The sequence below is a fragment of the Haemaphysalis longicornis genome, unplaced genomic scaffold, assembly GCF_048455015.1.
Source record: "Haemaphysalis longicornis isolate Haplotype H1 unplaced genomic scaffold, Haemaphysalis longicornis Haplotype H1 scaffold_11, whole genome shotgun sequence".
Lineage (NCBI taxonomy): Eukaryota > Metazoa > Arthropoda > Arachnida > Ixodida > Ixodidae > Haemaphysalis > Haemaphysalis longicornis.
In genome coordinates, this window is record NW_027526214.1 from 50,758,413 (window position 1) to 50,779,009 (window position 20,597).

The following is a 20,597-nucleotide window of genomic DNA, read 5'->3' on the forward strand; positions in this document are numbered from 1 at the left end:
GCAGTACACCGGGCCATTGCGGACAGCCACAACCCTATGCCAACCACCCCCACTCACTATACGCCCCAACCCCTGCTAACATACAACGACATCCTCTCTCACTACCGACTATCCCGCCAACAGCTTCCACCCCCACAGAAGCAGCTGACCAAAGAGGAAGGAGTTATACTTCGCCAGCTCCAAACTAACACCTTTCCCCACAACACGCTGTGGCACAAAATATTCCCCACCCAATTCTCCCCTCAGTGCATCTTCTGCCCCACATCAGGAACACTATACCACATAGTGTGGGAATGCCCAAACATCCCAGACCTCCCTCCCAATCCCAACCCTACCCCTTCACAGTGGGCGGCGGCGCTGACCAGCTCCGACCCCTGCTCCCAGCTTCGGCTGGTGAATAGTGCCCGGAAGGCCGGCTACAGCCAGGGAGTCCTGGACTGAGTCCTGGACTGGAGTTTCGTCGCTGGTCCGGAGTGACTGCACTCAACGGATGGGACAAATGAAGTTTTTTCGTCCTCCTCCTCTTCCCCGAAGGCGCACGTACTACCGCACCAGGACGTCACCAGTGCACGCCGCATAACATTGGCTGTGCCGTAGCGCCGGTCTACGTAGGTTTACCTCACGATAGGGGTGAATATGATTCAATTGTGTTCAAGTTTGGAAATAATTTTCCTTTCTGTAAGTTCCGCAGCGCTGCATCAGCCGTCGCATATTTTGGTTTAAGCTTAAGCAAAAATATTCGCGCCTATTGATATACATGTAATATTTATGATACGTTCTTGAATGCAAAGGTCAGATAAACCGTGGTTAGAGCCGTGATAAGATAAGCCGTTATACGATCTGCGCAATCATCTTAAAATCAAAATTTGTACACCAGTCTTCATAGGGCGGATATCTGCTCATTGCATACTTGTTTTATTTTGCGCCCGAGTTTGTACCCACGTTTCTGCATACGTGTCTTACTTTCAACACTGCTTATTTTTTGTATAATATGTATATTTTCTATATTTGTGTAATGAATAGTTTTCTGTTTGTTTCCCTGTTTCTTTTTACTTTCTCTCTTTCTTTGTTTGTGGGCACATTGTGTGTGTAAAACCGCTTTGGGCCCTTTGGTATACCTACCTTTCGCCCTTTGGGCGAAAGGTAGGTATACCAAATGAAAATAAGGAGTAGGATGGGTAGTGACGTCGTCTTCTTTCCTGCTCACAAGTTTTGCACGTTTTGCGCGCTCGCCAGACCACACGAAAAAAAGAAGAATCAGTGCTGCATAACTCGTCAAAATGGATATGTTGGATCTGTTGAACCCGTTGTGAGTCGTCCTGCTTTGAATTGGGTAAAGTCTTCCGTAGCCCTGCCGGACAGGGCACTAATATTTGTTTGAATGATCCTCTACATATTGTACCCCGCGGCATTTAGGGGAACTTTGCGGCCTCTGTATATATGGCTGCGGTTGTGCTGACAAATTGTTAGTCGATTACGGCAAAACAGGGTATTCATTAGCCATTCAAAAGGCACTGAAGAATTCCGCAAACCGAAAATGTATAACTGATAAAAGTACTTTGAGCGAGTGAGAAAATAGTTGTGCCTATACCACTGTGATGCCTTAACGACACTAACAAGACAACGTAAGTGATAACACTGCCGTTCGGTATAACTCCGAAGACAAAAGTGTTCAGGTACTGACCAAGAACAAACCAAAAAACAAAAGTACATAAGCTGACATTGCAGTCAGTTTTGTAGCCAAAAAAAAAACGTTCCGAAAGTATGCGTTCTCACTACGCGCACGTGCGCCAATCCTCTCCTCGATGACGTAGCACGATAGCGTTCATTCGAGAAAGTTAACCTTGGTTCTGCACACAAGCTAATGACGGAAAGGTAAGTTTCCTGTATGTGTCACGTAACGAAGCCTTCGAATAGCGCACACACACCACACAATGAAACGGGCATTAGTGTATGAAAAGGAGGGGTGACGTTCACGTCTCGAGTGGACTTGTTAACGGTGGAAGCGATTTCATGCTAGCCTCCTAGCGATATTGGGAGAAATGGCAGTGCAACCGCGCCGTTGCTGCCCCTCCTGCAGTTAACCCTTACCTTGTATCTTGTAACGGCAATTCACGTCTCGACAATGAAGCCTCATAAGGATTACACGAATTTAGAAAACACGAAGGGATGTGATGAGATGCGACGTCTATTTTTGTCCCAAAAACCCAGTGACCACGCCTTCCTATTGCCCTAATGTTAGGCAGTACTTCACACTTTTAGGGTGAGAATGATTTCAGTTCGAGCGGAATGGTAGCCTGCGAACGCGACTACCTTCTCGGGATTATCCTATCCCTGGCGTACTTGGTGCCCCGACGCTACAACCTCACAAACGTCTCTAACCAGCAAATGCCGCTCGTGTGCCATCTGGGAATTCCGTGCAGAGGCAGAACAACAGGAGCTTTTCAGCTGCTTGACGCCCACTCAGCCTGGGTCATCTGAAGGCTCCGTTCTTTGACCCCTTGCTTTATCGCAGGAGTTATTGCGTCCAACCTTCCGGTGGTGTTACAGACCAACTCTCCATAAACGCTGCAAAGAACACAAAAGTGCGAAGATTTATCTCAGGCATCGGTTTTACGAGATCGGTGATTGCATACAGTTCTTCGCTTTCCTCTTTCTCTGCCTCCGTTTGTTTTCTAAGCTCTTTATTGCTGTGAGCTTTTTCCTCTCAGACTAATCTTAGACTCCCTCTTGTTTTTGCGTCATCTCACCTATTCTTTTTTCTACTGGTTCTTTCGCCTTCCTCTCGTTTATCCTCTCTACCCGAACTAACCTCAGTCTCTTGAACGGAGGTCAGTATAGATAAATCAGAGCTCAGTCTCACCTGCGAATTTCCAAAGGGATTCAGAGCGCTCCTTGCCCATGCCTCAAGGCTCTCATGCACGATGCCCACCTTCCCCTCCGGTCTACTCACTAGAATTACGGCTCTACTCAGGTTAGCGGCATCGGTCTGTTCGAGCTAAGTTTTCTAGCGCCAAGGCAATTTGCGCACCTTCAGCTTGAGGAACTGGAGTACACTGGAGCTCTTGGATTTAAACAGACGCACTGCCTTTAACACTCCTCATGCACGCTTACGTTTCAATGCAGCTCTTTCTGGCTGAACCGCTCGCTTCCTGTTCCGAATAACTGCTCCTTACTTCGTTGTCCGGAGGCTTTTAAAAAGGCTCTCCTCGTTCACCTTTGCTCTCAGTACGTAACTGTCCTTGTGCGACGGGTTCTGCCTTAAGCACTCCCGCTCCATCCGTAAATTTTGCTTCCGAAGCAGCTCGTCGCATTCGTGGACAACTTCACTATTCCACGCTACGGTGTCACTCGACGGGCTTACCTCGACATCTCAATCACCTTGGAAATGCTGGCCTCCGGTTGGGAGTTATGGCTGCCTGATTTGAGTGAGGTTCAGGGACAACAACAATAATTACAAAAACTGTGGGAACAAGATTATGTTTATATATAACCCCAAAACCCATACAAAATGTACACGGTGAACAGAGACAAACTAAACAACAATGGGGACAATAGGGAGCCAGAGTAAAATAAGGAACTAGCAAGAATTCGCCACACAAAACAAAAACGAGATTTTGAAACTGAACTTAACAAAAACTGAAACTTTGAAGCGGGGGAATGAAGAGAAGGGACTGGTTGTGGTTGTTACCAGCACAAGTCTTATCAATGATAAAATGTCCAGGTGTCGTGTCGCAGCCGCGGTGGCAGAACGCGCACGCAGCCCGCTTTGCACATTCTGGTGAACGTAGCTCTCTCGGGGGTTGTCGCTGTCTCCTACCGGGGTCCGGCCAGCCGACTCGCTTGCGTATAAGACATCCTGGATGTTGCTGTTTTGGAGAACCTCGAGGGGCACAGCACTGGTTCGGACGCCACACAACCGTACATCCCACTCACGCTCTACACCCCAACTCCTTCTTCTTCTCACAGGATCCCTCCGGCCGCCGGCCAATGTACCTGGCTGCTCCCTAATGGCCGGCGACCGGCGAAGCTGGTGCTATGGTCTGCAGCTCTTGGCGCCGTAGCCAGGAAAATACACTGGTAATGTGTTCCAGGTGTCTTCTTTGTTGTCGGCGTTTTTTCCACGTCTTTTTTTCTCGTGGTGGTTCGTTCTGACCATGCGATTTATTTCCACGGCAAGTCCCCCACTTAAGCGTATTCACCGAAAAATGTTCACACTCCATGCACCGTTCAACATCACTTCACAAAAACAAATGTTCGCAGAGGACACTCACACTTCATGAAAATAACAGTCACACAAATATCGTCCAGCATCAGCTTGAAGAGAGCACTGTGGTTCGTCAGCGACGAAACACCACCAATTGCCTCTATTTACAAGGGTATTGGGTAACTGGGGAAATACGGGCTGCACGAAACAATTGCAAAGTGGAGCTGCTGCAAAGTTCGTAGGGTTTTGTACAGCACCTACGGTGCCACTCCCTGCCTCTTCGATATACTTATCTGGCATAGTCGTGCCTGAGTTCTCGCTTAATATTACGAACTGACAACTTGCATTTGCCTATACGAGAAGTGTGTGAACGTGGTGCGGGCGAACCTTTATTCCCAACGGTCAATTCTCTGCGTAAACGCATCAGTTCTATCTTGGCTGTTTTCCATGCCCAACTGGCTTTCTCTTGGCGGCCCTGTACGGCAACTTAGACCGGCCGAACTATCTCCTTCGGAGAATATGCTGCAGGTGCATCCTGCTAAAAACACGGCCACCCAGGATAGATTTTTGGGGTGGTGAAACGTCCGTTTCTCTGATACGGGCATTTTCTGGCGCAGAAATAAACTTTTGCGACAGAATGTTCTGCAAACATGGCTTGCGGTCTACATCAACCTACGCAAATTCACCAAAAGTCAAGCGAAGGGCGGCCACTTGCGAAATAAGTGAAATTCCTTCATCATGCGATCTAAGTGCCGCCTGACCTTATGTAGTGAGCTGCAGTTGCCGTGGTTTATTGGCATCCAATGCTTCTTCAAGAGCTGGCGCAACTTGGTCTGCTCTAGAGCGGTCTGAAGATAAGGATAGCACTTGATCATAGATTTCCCCACCACCCTCAGAGTGACGTGCCACCGTTTCCATGCCCGCAATTTCTGCGAGCCGAAGTCGCCGCTCCGCACTTCCCTTTGGAATTTTCAAGCGGGCTCGCACGTGCTCATCACGGTTTTTCCGTATCACCCCAAGCGTTTTCTTCTTGTCAGCAATCTATTGGAGCTTTTGGAGCTCTAACGCTTTCTGTTCAGGCCAGTAACTCTGCTGTTCATGCTCGTGGCCGATTAAGCCTAAACGCTCCCCTAGGTCCATAAGCTCTTCTGTGCCCATATGCGGTTTTGGGGGTTTACACAGCAAACAAGCCCCGCCCTGTTGTTAAGCCAATTATTTTCTTGTACATGGACAATAGTATTTATTACAAAAAAGGGGGAACGAGACTATGTTGGTATATAACCTCGAAACCCCACAAAAATGTAAACAAAGAGCGAAGAAAAACTAAAGGACCATAAGGAACAATGTAGAGCTAGAGAACAATAAGAATCTAGTAAGAATGCGGAATAAAAGACAAAAACGAGCTCGAACAAATAAGAAAAATCCCAATTATCGGAATAAAGGGAGGGGACACAGTAAGTGGTTGTTACTGGCACAGGTCGGATCCAGGATGAAATATCCTGGCATCGTGTAGTAGCCGCAGTGGTAGAGCTCTCACCGAGCTCTCGTACCACAGTCTAGTGAACGAAGGTCTCTTGGGGCGTCGCTGTCTCCTTACGACGTTTGCCCAACTGATTCGCTTGCGGAGTAGACCACTTGGAGGTAGCAGTTTTGGAAGACATCTCGGGGTACATCCCGGACCGTACATATCGATCACTCTCTACACTCCGAATCCTGGTTCATCTCACGGCCTCCCTTCTGCTATCGGCCGCTGTCGCTGGCGGCTCGCGATTTGCAGGCGGCCGGTGTGAGCTCGTGCGGTGGTTTGGAGTACTCGGCACTGCAGCTGGTGTCAACCAGAACACAGATCCAATCAGTCGTTGGCCGCTGGGGGAAACAATCGATGATCCTCCCCACGTGGGCTGCTTGCTGATGTTTGAAGCCCTGGCTAATCCACCGCTAACAGCCGACACGGTCACCGTAGCAACACAGGAGGACCCGACGTTGTCGCAACCGAGCGAGCCATGGCACCAAGGCCGCGTGCAGAAACTGACCGGAGAAAACTGCAATGCCTTAGAGGAAAAAGCAACAAACCACAGTCTCCATCGCGACTCCGTGACACTAGGGTCATGTATCGTTATCTCGCACGCACTACACGAGGAAGCCTTGTCCCTGATTTATGCTGGGAATCGAGGAGTAATAGCCATAAAACGTGCACTCACAGCTACATGTGGTGGCCAGGAATTGACTACGACATCAAAACACCTGCGCAAACGTGTCAAACTTGCCAGGGAAACCAACAGGCACCGCCGAGTGCCCCCGTTCCTGATTGGGAGAAGCCAACAAATCCATAGCACACCCGGCACGTTGACCTTGCAGGCCCAGTGGAAGGAACAACATTTCTAGTTGTGGTGGATGCCTAGACGAAACTGCTAGAAGTGTTACAAATGAGTAGGCCAACATCTGCGGCAGTCATCGACGCCCTGTGTGCGTTTTTTGCAGCGTTAGGACTACCTCAAAAGATAGTATCGGACAACGGCACGGCATTTGGGTCAGCAGAGATGACGCGGGGTTCTACAAAGACACCGGCATCACAGCTGTGACATCAGCCCCGTACCACCCAGACACAACCGGCAAAACCAAACGCTATGTCCCTTAACTGAAGAGGGCACTTTGCAAGGACGAGACAGGGTCATTACACCGACGCTTGGCCCGCTTCCTCTTCAAGCAGCAAACACACCAGTGCAAAATACCGCAGGCCAGAGCCCTGCGCGGCTAATGTTTTCTCGCAAAATGAGGAGGTCTCTCACGGCCGTTCGACCAGAGCCATCTTCGAAGGCGGCGGCACAGGATGCCCGCGACCCAATTAGTAGCCGGTGGATACGGAAGAACGAATGCGTGCTCGGCTGCCAGTTTCAACAGAAGCCGGAATGGGTACCAGCGACCGTGAAAAAACAGATTGGCCTGCGGTCTTGGCTCATCGACATTCCCGGGACGACAATTTGGTGGCACCTCAATCAGTTCCGCCTTCTTAGGACGCCTCCAATCAAAACAGCCCCTTCTGAAGTAAGTGGTGTGTCACCACCCGTAAAGAGGCCCTGGAACCTCACTACTGAATACTGAACGACTGCATTGCGGTTGTTGATCGTATACTGCAGTTCTTTTACGCGGCCCTCGACGCGGATAAGCCGATCTTCGTCGGCGAATGGATGAAACAGCGATAGGTGGGTTCCGCCGGGGCCCTAGTGGGTTTTTTTTCGTTTCAACGCCTGAAACTCCTCAAAAAAGGCTTCTCTCTGAACATGGCAAATTTAATACTTCTCTGTTTGAGCCAACTCTTCAGTCTTCAACGACCCGGCTCTCGACTGTCTGCCTGTACTCGCGTGGTTGATGAAGCGGCGAACAAAGGTAGTTAGCTGGAGCAATCGGAAGTATGCGCTGTACCGGTCATTTTGAAACAAAGTCTCAGGACGCACGCTGCCCATTGCAAAAGCGCTACCGCTGTGCACAAGCAGCATTTGGAACGGCTTGCCCCTCGTCACTCTCGCCTAAGATTTTGAGATATTCCACTGGCCATGACTCTTCTGGCAAAGCAAATCATGGCGGCCCGCACCACCAAAGTTGAGAATTTCTGAGCGCCGATGCTAGTAAACCGCGCGTGAGAAGGTCAGCAGGGTTGTCTTTGCTTCGGCAGTATTGCCAAGGGTGACCCTCCTTCATCCGCTGTAGCTATTCGACGCGGTTTCAGGTAAAAGGTGTTCATCGACTAGGTGCTGCAGAAATCCATGAGAGAGCAAGCAATCCGGGCGCCCGTCCAGAAGTACAGTTTCGCGGTGGCCTAACGCAAAACCTGCCTCGGGCGTGCTGCGACGAGACATGGCATCAACTGAAGCCATGGAAGGGTGTATGTCTTGATGGGGGCTATGTAACTCTTGCTCATCAGGAGGTTCGTTTAATACAAATTACTATGAATTCTTCTACTTTACGCCTTACTGTTAGGTCGTTAATCGGCTTTTTTCGTACTAGCTTGCTACGGTACCTCCTCAAATCTAGTATAAAGCTTTTTATAAAGTATAAAGCCTTCTTGGACGAAGTAATTGGTTTTTATTTTTTTGTACTTGTCTGAATGGCCTTTATATCTTCAAAGATATCGTTCTTGCAGGTTCAGGCTGGCACACTCGTGAATGTAGATTTTAGGAAACTGGAAGGTGACTTCGAGGGCCGAGAATACGCAGTTTGTGCTTGCGGTACAAGGCTTGACAAACGCCAAAGCTGGAGGCCACTTTCTCTTTACTGGACACGCGGCAGTTGCACATGACTTGAATTTCCCCAACATGCCTCTAAAAGGTATCAATGACTGGCAGGCCGAGATCGTCTGGTATGCGGACTTTCACATCTCTTCTAAAGTTATCCGCGTTGCTAAGCCCTGAACCCTTCGGCATCTGGCTTCACAAACTCAGTGGCTGCGTTGTAAACTCAACGCTTGTGCTTCCCACGTTCAGAGCAAACGCACGTGATCTCGTTAAAGAACAGTACTCGAGGCATCACGCCATTTTTGTATAAAAAGCATGTGTGGGTGCAAAGCGCTTACACCTAATTCGTAATCTCTCAATTATTTCTTTAAATAGGTCGTGAGTTAGCCTTGAGGAACGCAATAACAAATTTCGGCCGCGTATTGGCTAACGTCGCTGAAAATGTTTTCCAGAGAGATTACTTTTTAGCCACCATTGCCACAAAACTTCTCTCGTCTCTTTCCCACCAAGCTCTAAAGCTCTTCTTATACCTTATTACAGTGCCACTGTCAGAACAATGAAAGCTTGCTTAAGTGGGTACAATTTGCTCATTCTCCACTTTTTACGAGCCGTGTACTACAACAGTTCGTCAACGTCTTGTTTCGATTGCACCCTCGAGATCTGTGGCTAGCGGTTGCCCATTTTGCACTTTTGGTGAAATATATATTTGATGATGGTTTGATTTTATTGGCGCAAGGCCGACACGGGCAGAGAGCGCCAAACAGAAAGTTATTTGATGAGGAGACAACACGAAATAAAATCAGTTAAAAACTATAAGTACGGCTGGTATAAAGGGCCAGGGTGAAGAACAAGAGTGGGTAAAAAATAAATAAGGTGGCTGGTGTATAGGACCAGGGGTAAAGCTATGGGTGGTATGAGATGAGTTGTAAAAAGTGAACTTCTGATAGGAACGTAAAGGTGCGCTGAACAGAAAACATGGCATCATCTCCTAAGAACTATGATGGGTGTGGTGGAATATGTCGTGTGTGTAGTTGAGGGAAGTGTTTGCGTCGTGTAGTGCCGAGTGCCTTACATTCTATGAGAATGTGGATCACGGATAGGCCCTCTCCGCACCTGCTGCACAGAGGTCTTGGAGATCCAGTGAGCAGGTGCGAGTGAGTTGCGTGAGGGTGCCCTATCCGTAATCTAGCCAAGGCGACTTCAGTGTATCTATTGCGTGTGTCGGTGGTGTATGGTCCCAAGTGTGGTTTTATTACGTGTAACTTGTTGTCGGTTTGTTCGCTCCAGTGTGTTTGCCATGTTTTGCGAAGTTGTCGTCTGATGTGTGGTTTCACGTCGGTGTAGGGTAATGTGGTTATGTCTACTGTATTCGAGAGTGTAGCAGCAGCGGCCATTCGATCCGCTGTATCGTTCCCGGCTACACCACAGTGGCCAGGGACCCAGCAAAGGACTAGTTCAAATTTGTGGACATACACAGACATAACACCCTTGACTTTAGATTTACAACGTGATTTTTTGAAGACCTTGTTGACGACAACGCCCGCACGACACTGAGGGAGTCTGTATATATAATGGATTGTGGGATGTGACTTTGAAGAATATGATTAACAACAAGAAGTACACCATAAGCCTCTGGCGTAAAGATACTGGTATTACTGTTAAGAGTTCTAGTGACATTAAGGCCGGGCCCATGCGCCGCGCAGGACACAGAGGTGGCAGTTTTAGAGGCGCCCGTATAAAATTCAGAAAATTGATACTTCTGCTGCAAATAAAAGAAGTGCTGCAGAATTGCACATGTGGGAGCTCGGTTTTTATCTACATGTGTGAAGGATGTGTAGCATGATACAGGGCGGAGATGCCATGGTGCTATAAAATCTGTTTGAAAACTTTGTATTGTGTCTAAAAAGGAGACAGAATGCTCTGACGCTTCCTCTCTAACTCTGTAAGAGAAGGGCGCAGAGAACGATGGTCGGTTTAGGATTAGTGCAGTCATAGACGTATCATAAAAAGCCGATTTAAAAGGATGATGTGGCATAGATGAAATTTTAAAAGCAAATAGAAGATCTGTGTAAGCTCGCTTACGTTGTAGCTTCCACTTATTACACTCCACATAGAGGCTTTCGACCGGGCTAGTCCGGAAGGCGCCACATACCAACCGGAGCCCCAGATGAAGCACTGGGTCCAGCATTTTGAGGGATGTGTTAGTTGCTGACCCATAAACAACGCTTCCATAGTCTAATCGTGAACCTATCAGGCTGGTAAAAACACGTAAACGAACTTGTTTGTCAGCCCCATGTGCAGAGTGGGAGAGAACCTTCAGTATATTTATGGCCTTTAAGCATTTATGTTTAAGTTGTTTTATGTGTGGAATGAACGAGAGCTTTTCGTCAAGGACTACACCTAAAAACTTGTGTTCATTTCTGACTGGAATTGAGACACCATTGAGTTTGATGTCTGGATCCGGCCGAATGCCGCGCCTTTTCGAAAACAAAACACAAGTACACTTCACTGGATTAAATTTAAAACCGTTGCTATCTGCCCAGCCAGTTAGCTTGTTAACACCAAGCTCGCAGATAGACAGGTTACAAGACTTAAAGGAAATTGCACGTCGTCTACATAGATTGAGCAGGAAATGGTTGGTGGCAGAGCCTTCCGAAGAGAGTTCATTTTTACAATAAACAACGTGCAACTCAAAACTCCACCTTGCGGAACACCGTTTTCCTGCACATGAACTATAGAGGGTGCAGTTCCAACTCGCACGCGAAACGTTCTTTCAGAGAGGTAACTGGCAAGCGTGTTCCACATGTTACCCGACATACCAAAGGACTTCAAATCGCTGAGGATGCCGTACCGCCAAGCAGTGTCGTACGCCTTTTCAAGATGAATACTGTCATACAGTACTGCTTATGGAGGTAAACATCTTTAATATATGACTCTAACGCAACGAGTTGATCGTTCGTAGATCGCCCCGCCCTAAAGCCCGCCTGACAGCTCTCGAGAAGACCGTTGTACTCTAAGAAGTACACGAGTCTCCTGTTTACCATCTTCTCGAGGAGCTTACACAGGCAGCTTGTTAGGGCAATGGGGCGATAACTGGCGGGAGAGGAAGGGTCCTTCCCTTCCTTTAGGATAGACACTACTATGGCCTCCCTCCAAGAGCGTGGGAAGTGCCCCGAAAGAAATATTTTATTGTAGAGGTGAAGAAGTGTTTCAAGCGTATCTGCATGTAAGTGTTGTATCATTGTGTATGAAATCCTGTCTGCACCTGGAGCTGAAGGTTTACAAGTACCGAGTGCGACCTTCAGCTCATGAAGTGAAACGGGGGTGTTATAGCATGAGTTCGACTTATTAGTGTCTCGCAAGGACTTCTTCTCACATGATGCTTTGTGTTTATTGAAAGTGTTGGTGTAGTGTGCTGAACTGGACACGTGTTCGAAGTGTTGTGCAAGCGTGTTGGCCTGGTCTTCCAGTGTGTCCCCTGTTGTACTAACCAGGGGCAGGCTGTGTGTCTGTTGTCCTTTTAGTTTTCGTATTCGTGTCCAGACTTTGTGTGTGTCAGTGTATGAGTTGATGGAAGTGAGGAAGGCGCGCCAACTCTCCCTTTTCGACTCACGACGCACTCGCTTCCCAAAAGCCTTTGCCCGTTTAAAAGAAATGAGGTTACGTGACGTGGGGTACCGCCGAAGGACACCCAACGCCTTATTCTGGGCCTCCCGCGCCCGCCTACAGTCCTCGTTCCACCAGGGCCTCCTTGGGTTGCGGGACGCACTATAGGCCTGCGGCATAGACTTTTCGGCGGCGTCGAGTATGTGTGCCGCGACGAGTTGGGCTGCTTCCTCCACGTGTAGGTGTTTTATGGTTGTGTGGTGTAGTTTAGATGTTTCTGTGAATGTACTCCAGTTTGCTTTTGATTCATTAAACCTGTTATAGGAAGATGGAGTGCTCGGGCCTATACCTATATACGTTAATGAAGTGGGGAAATGGTCACTACCATATGGGTCTGTGCCCACACCCCACTCAAGACTTGGAAAGAGAACTGCGGAACCAATCGCCAAGTCAAGATGAGAGTATGTATTGTGTCCTAAGTTATGGTATGTAGGCTGTTTTTTGTTGAAGAGGCATGCTACGGAGGATGTAATAAACTTCTCTATCAGGTGACCTCGGGCATCTGTTCTGGAGGAGCCCTAAAGAGAGTTGTGCGCATTAAGGTCGCCTGTTAGTATGTATGGTTCGGGCAGCTGGTCCACCAGCGCCTCGAAATCAGAGCTCGAAAGTGCATGATCAGGAGGAATATATATTGCGCATACCGTTATCAACCTATGAAATAATATTGTTCGAATTGCTACAGCCTCAAGGACAGTGTTCAGAGTGACAGGGTGGCAAGCTAAGGATTTCCGGGCAATTATGGCCACACCGCCAAAAGAGTGTGTGCAGCCATCCCTGTCCTTTCTGAAGACAATGTAACTATTCAAGAAATTTGTGTGCTTGGAATTCAAATGTGTTTCCTGAACACACATTACACTTGGCTGATTAGCATGCAGTATTTCGTATACATCGTCAAGATTTTTAAGAAGGCCTCTACAGTTCCATTGAATTATGTTTTCTCTTCCCATTATTTAGTGTGAGAGCTACTGGAGTGTGTGCGTTTGTTTATGTGTGGTCTTTCAGGGCTGTGACTCTCACCTTTTTTGGCTTGTCGGGAGGCTTTGGCGTCGGGACGCGTTCCTTGCGCTGCGTTGCAGGCAGGAACGGCCCGACACACATCTCGTCGTCGGATGTCCGAGGGGTGCCCGACGGACCGAGCCCCCCGGATTTGGCCCCTCCTCGGGAGCCCTTCGTTTGAGCCGCCACCGCTGAGGGCGTCCGGGGCGCCAGAGGTGGCACGGGCGGTGCGGTGGCGGTGGGAACCGGTGCGGGGCTCGTGGTGTCCATCACCTCGGTACCCTCCAACGCACTGGAGGACGGGGAGACAGAGGCGGGAGCGGCACCGGTCCCGACGGAAGAGGTTGGCACCACAACCGCTGCTGCCTCAGCAAGCGGCGTGGTGGCGGGTTGGGCTGCCTGAGGCAACCCAGATGTGAGGGGTGGGGGAGGAACCAGGTCAGACTCGCTGAACTGGGTCCCTGTGGAAACCAGATGCCGCTCAGCCCCCCGGCGAGCTGCGTCGGCGTACCTCCCCAGGGGGAAAGAGGCGAACCTCTTTCGCGCCTCTGGGAAGGTGATGTTCTCAGTTACCTTGATGTTGGTTATCTTTTTTTCAATTTGAAATTTTTCGCACTTGCGGGAGTAGGCTGTATGCGCCCCCCCGCAGTTTACACGAGAGGGTGTCAGATGGAAAGTTGTCGCTCGGATGCGACGCGCATTTTGCACACGTCGTTCGGCCACGGCAAGAGTTTGTACCGTGCCCGAACCGCTGGCACTTAAAACAGCGCCGCCGGTTCGGGATGTAGGGACGGATGGAGCAACGGATAAAACCTGCATTTATGTATTGTGGAAGAACTGCGCGGTCGAAATCAAGATAATGTGTTTGGTGGGAATCTCCTTGTCGTCTCTGCGAATAGTGATGCGTCTCACGGCAGTGACGCCCTGATCCTTCAAGCCGGCAAGGAGATCAGCATCCGTTTTGTTCAAGAGATCCGTCTCGGATATCACACCTTGCGAGCTGTTGAGGCTCCGATGGGGTGTGACCCTGATGTCTAGATCAGCAAGTCTAGTCTGAGCTAGAAGCTTCGTGGATTGCTGCTTGTCATTTACCTTGATTAGTAGTTCACCAGACTTTTGTTTTTTGCACTTATATGATTTTCCTATTATGGCTTCAAGATATTTTGCGATCAAGAAGACTGACTGAGATGCAAGAGGGTGGGTTGGATTGAGGGACTCCATGAAAAGAAATCGAGAGTAATGATCTGGTTCAGGAAATGTCAAAGATGGCAATGAAGGGAAAGATACTTCGGTGCGGCCCCTTTTCAGGGACCGATCACGTTTGGGGGGGGGGTTGTAATTACCATAGGGCATAGTATAAAAGCAGGGAGACTGGGGTACTTTCTTCTCAAACCTTACCCTGATAGCCTGAGAGGTCCCGGAGCTCCCTGCCTTGTAGACAGGCAGGGAGCCCATCGGCCGGAGCTTGACCAAGGCTCCGACGGCCACCGTTAGAGGTTTCTACCCTTCACCTTAAAAACACATCACCACGGTAGGACACAGCTTATGTTGGGCGCTCAGGGTCCGCGGTATCGCCAGTACGGTCACCAAGATTACTCAAGGTGCCCCGTGCGGGGTGAAATATATATTTCAGGGCGTCGTGTTTTTGCTGACAACAAAGACAACAAGCCATTTATCTTTGTTTAAACGATCACTAAAAATACGGTGTTTGCTTCGGTTCTGCCTCAAACACGTTTTATGTGTACTAATGTCAACAATGCTCAAAAGTAACAATTGTATTTCAGATGCAGTGGTTCCGAAAGGTATTGCGTGCACCTAACCATCATGTGTCAGTTTACATTTTAGCTGGGACGCTGAATACCGTGTGAGATAGGCACACACAAACAGAATACAGACCTACCAGAATTTTATGGTTTCATTATTCCGAGAAAAACAACTGTCGCTCAAAGGTAACAGCAGGATATAAGCAGGTAAGGCAAGTTTAAGGAAACAACACTTGAAATTGTCGACTACAACACAAGAAAAAACTATTCCCGACAATGAACAAGAATTAGCAACATAGCGTTCGTGTGTTGCCTGCGGTCATTGCAAAAGAAGAAAAAATCAGAAGTATTTTTAGTAAATTGCTACGGTGCTAAAATGTATTTACATATTTAGATACGACACGTCATATTACACTGAGTTGTTTATTATGTCCTTATTGCTGGTCGAAAAAGTTGTAGTTTTTCGTAGCGGAAACCACGACCACCATCTGTGTCGCCACTACATCAGCATAAAACTGCCAATCTAGCATTCAGATACGCTCTTGCAGCCTCCACTTGGCTATGTGAGTGCGTACATTTTGACCGCCGCATGAGCTTGTTTCGGCTACACCCCGTTACAAGGCGAAAAATAATTCTAGTCGTTGGGGTGCTTTTAAACGTTCAGCTTTCGCGGCCAGTGCAGGGTTCTGTTTATTTTTGGCAGGCGCATAATTAGGCGAAATTTTGCCTTCTATTAATGATGGCAACTGTCAAAACAGTCCTTAGGTTTGGTTAAAAGAAAATCCACCACATTTAAACAATTTGTATAAGAATTCCCAGAAAGTTTTGTAGAAACAGGCTCTCTCATACGTTACTCTTAGCAGGAAACATTCCCCAATAAACATCAATACTGGTGCTTTATTTTGATGTGTTTATACAACACGTAATGCGCAAGGCATAATTGATTAGATTCGTGAATGTCTGTATTGGTATGTTGTGGCTAGCAAAAATACACAGAAATGTACAAAGACATTCATGGCGCCAAACCGACCCTAAAAATGTTTTTACACCAATACAAAGAAGATTCTAAACAAATTGTTCAGTTAGCGTTTTATGAATTGCTACTATAGTGTGCGAAATAAAACCAACCATTCTTCCATCCCACAGAAGAAGCAATGTCTGCTTTTTAATCCCGGAAAGCAGCAGTGTTTCGTGCCACTGAACATTACCGCAGAGACAATACGAGACGAAAAATAAATAAAGGAGTAGATTTACCTCTGCAGACTGAAAAAATAAGATGTTTATCATTCACTGATTACCTACACATTGTCTCCTACTAGCAATTTTGACTCTTTACAAATCAAGCCTTATTCGACAATACCTGTGCGCCAATCGCTGTTTGGTCTGTTTCGACTGTGGCAAGTATATGGCCCATCCGGTAATGACCTCATATTGTAGACTGAGCACAGTATTTGAGACCATCAGCAAACAATTTACTGTACGCTATGTGACCCAAAAACTGTTTTATAGTTGGCGTGTAGACCACATAACTATTTACGGCGAAATTTACACTCTTCAGGTTTTTATCGGGCCCATTTTTTTTACAAAAAATGTTTTCTATCCCCTACAGATTATTATGTTTTAATTGAACGTGCCACCACGCAAAAGATTTATTACAATTTTTCAAAATTCGTTAGTATGTGAGACACATCATTTTTGTTCTAGTCTATCTATCAAAATAAATAAAGGGGTCCCCCGGAGCCTTTAAATAAATTAAATACAATAAAACGCTTTCAAAATTATAAAAATACTTTCGCACCTTCAAGCAACACATCATAGCGCAAAAATATACGGAAAAGTTTCATCACCGAGTAATAAATGGCACTTGCGAACTGCTGCCCACAAAGAAGTTACACTTATTGGCAGGCGTTTTTACTCCTGTAAAAAGACGGAAAACGTGTTGAGATGTTTGAAACTGGCTGAAATATTCAATTACTAATTTTTCTGTGGAATGAATACTTATGCCAATGATTAAAATGCAACGCAGCCGCCTCTCGCGGTTGTTGCAAACAAAAAGTCATCAAGACCCCTAAATCCCCCATTGTGCTTTATAGACGGAAGCATTATGACTGTTACAAAATGTTTTTCTTGTATGCCTTGTATCATCATGTGTTCCTCCAATTTTGTTTTGGTGTAATTATGCACAAATTCTCTTAAGCAGATTTTTTTCGCATTTACCAAAATAACGTCCACGTTTCATGAAGAATACCGCATGCTACCTTGTTTACGTTTACAAATTATAGGTTTGTACTTTCGGTAAAGGGTCTTTCATGAAAGCTCCCGATTTCCGGGCAATCCCACCCTGGTTACACCCGCAAAGAATTACACAATAACGGTAACGTCGTTTGTTTTACTGGTGACAATGTTTCACCGACGTGTTGCGTCTTTTGGATGTGGGTGTCTGCTTGACTCTGATCTGACACAGACAATTTTTGTCACTGCGCTGGGCGTCTTCTTTTCGGTCTGTTAGCTTTTACATTGTATGTTGTGTGAGTATGGAAAAAGGATTTGTGTAATAATGAACACACGTTGTAATTTACCACAACTGTAGCGCATTGGAGGAATAAATGGGCTACGGTCGATCCGTGTTCCAAATTGTATAAATTTATACTTACTTGAATTTTTTTATTATTGGCAGCGCCCATTTATTATGTGTGGCAAACATCACAACGAGAGTCTTTATTTGAATAAGGCAGTACTCTTCCTACGTACTGCAAATTTGGTAGACGAGTGGGTCTTGCAATTTTGTATTTTTTTATCATGAAGATATTTCTAGTCACACACCTAAAGCCTATTTTCAAGCACTTGTGCCATATGTTCTCTACGGTCACAATTTGTAATATAAAAAGCTTTACTGATGCTTGCCACCAACAACCTCTATGATATACCCTGAGTATTTGTCACTGCGAAAGCAAACAATGAAAGTGAAAACTATAAAGCCTCTTTGAAGAATTAAGCCCCGTGCACTTTTCTCCAGTAAATATAAAACCACTGCAAGGTACACTAAATTGGGAAACAATGTCCAACAAAGAATGAACTACCTAACCATCATGAAGAGTGTAACGCTGCCTGTGAAACCCAAGTTGAAAAAACGTTTCCTATATTCTCGTAAACAGAGTATAAAAAAGCAAACACAAAGGTATATTTCTAGGCACTCAGTCATTGCCGAGTCCTGAAAGTCCTTCTGCGTTGTTGAAGGCCTTATCCAATTCTAAGCTTTTACACCTTACGATGAGGTTTTCTTAAAACCATGTCTGTTGGAAGAACAATCCGAGCGCACAGAAAGAACTGCTGCCCTATAAATTGGCGCATTTAAAAACACTGAAAAGGGCAATCGCCTCACTCCCTCTGGAATCTGCGTTACAAATATCGTGTGCTCGCAAGAAGCAGGACAGTTTTAGCAATCAAATTGGCAGGGTTCACTTGGCAGGTGTTCTTGGTAATATCGTCATCACGGTGGAAAAGATGTTGCTCAACAAAGTTAAAGGAGATAAGAAGGCCAAATACATCTCCCGTCTGCTAAAAACGGAAGTCACCCCGTACATTCACAGAGTGTTCTACGACGTCAAAAAGGTCACCGAAAGATACAGGATCACCCTTGCATTCTCTCCCCGTGTAAAAATGCGCGCTTCTGCTCGCACATACCGGGTGAACGAAGGATGGAGGCATGTGGGAAAAAAACACTGAAATGAGTACGTCGTTTGTGCTGTCCGTGTTGTCTACAAAGTACCGCTATCCTGCGGAATGTCTTACGTTGGTGAACGGGCGGTTGCGTCAACGAGGAAGCCAGGAAACATGAATTGTCGCTTGGAAACGATAACGGGCCACATTTTCCAATGCACTCTCATGCCTGAGGGTATGAGCCACGGTTCAAGGAGATAAAAATACTAAACAAAACCAAGAGCAGGGAGGCGGGTGAATTAGCGCTAGCGTATTATATCAGGGAGAGAGCGCACAACTGTGTAAGTATATACCTCGGTTGCTCTGTACAATAGCGAAATGGTATTTCTGAAAAACGTGCTGTGAACATGTCTGTGTTTGTTATCTTATGTGTCTGCACGATAAGTTTTTCTCGCCCTTTCTTTGCATAGGAATTGTAAGCACTTGCGTAGCCAAATAACATACTGGGAAGTTTCGGCCTGTCTCGTCTACTCTGTTTTTTTGTCAGTGTTTTTGTTGCACTCCAAGTCATGACAAGTGATCACCAACTAGCTACGCAGCAACGTCTTCTAAGTCACATGTTTACACTCGCACCATCGGGTTCTGTGCGGCCAGTAGGTTTTCTACTTATTATTTTACTTGCCTTTACTAGGTATATTTTATATGATGAATGTCCTGATCTTTTCATTGCTCTAGATTTTTAGGTGCAGCAGCTTTAAGGATGTCGTAGGATGTTTATTATTGATTGCAGTGTTACCCACCGTGCATTGAATGTCAATGGCATTGTGCGGCTGAGCCCAAGGAAAGGATTTGATGCTGGGCGGGTCGGCGCTTATGGCATGGATGCGGAAAGTGAAAATGCCCGTGTGTATGACATTGCCTCGTACAATAAACATCAAAAGTAGACGAAAATATTCCGACACAGCCCTTCCATATGGCGCGTGTAATCGCTTGTGTAGCGTCGCCTCCAAAAACCTGCTGTTATTGAAAGCGATTAAAGTGTTTACAACCACACCCCGTGGTTGGGTATTACCACAAAGGCCGCAAGTTTTCAGCCAGAAGCTGTGAACACAAGAATAAAAAATTGGCAAAAAGCCAATGTTTTACCTTGCAAGTGCGATAGTGCTTTAAACTAAAACTCTATATTTAGAAGGCTCAAAAAGACCTCCTCGTACTTGTATGTTTACATATGTTTATGGAAATCATCGGTGTCTCAAAAAAACAAATTCTGTATCAATTGGTTCTCAGCGTGCCCTGGCACTACGTTGGTGACGCTATAATGTCTTGTGAGTAGGATTAAGCGTTTAATACTAAACAAAATATGTAAATTTTAAAGATTGTTTATAGGTTCCACTACTACAAACATTGAATTTAAAAAATGAAACGGATGAAAACATTTAAAATGAAGTTGCGTACTATTGAATGCCCATTTCACACACCCAATCTGAAGCGAAAAAGGCAGTAAATAAAACCACACGAAAAACAAAATCTGTTGCTCATTACAAATAACGAGTCAATATTACCTCTTTTTTTTACTTTTCAAGTGCTTTGCATTGATAGCATGATAGTACCCCTTTCTTTTTGTCCCCTCCAGGACGTACACAACTACAAACTACATCGTAATTACATCGTCTCAGGAGAGCAATAACGAATAAGCAATCATGTTTTTGATACGTTTAACCTGTAACAATATAAGACGGTGTTTGTAACTATCTACAAACACAACAGCCACCTAGGCCAATGAAAAATAATTGAGAACGAAATAATATGCTTACAACTATGTAAAACGCCTTACGATTATAAAACGACAAACATCTCTGGAACGCCTTATAACGATTTACCCAGACGCGGAAGGAAAGAAGAATAGCACTCCCGAACAGCCTGCCGTTTTTTCCCGCTCAAAAAGCACACCTTGCATGCGCTCTTTACTAATCATAACCAGACCTCCATGCACTATTAAACATAATATTTTAACTTCTTCGTTCTACAGCCAGACAATGTCACTAAAATTACTTACTGATTTCGGGATCACAA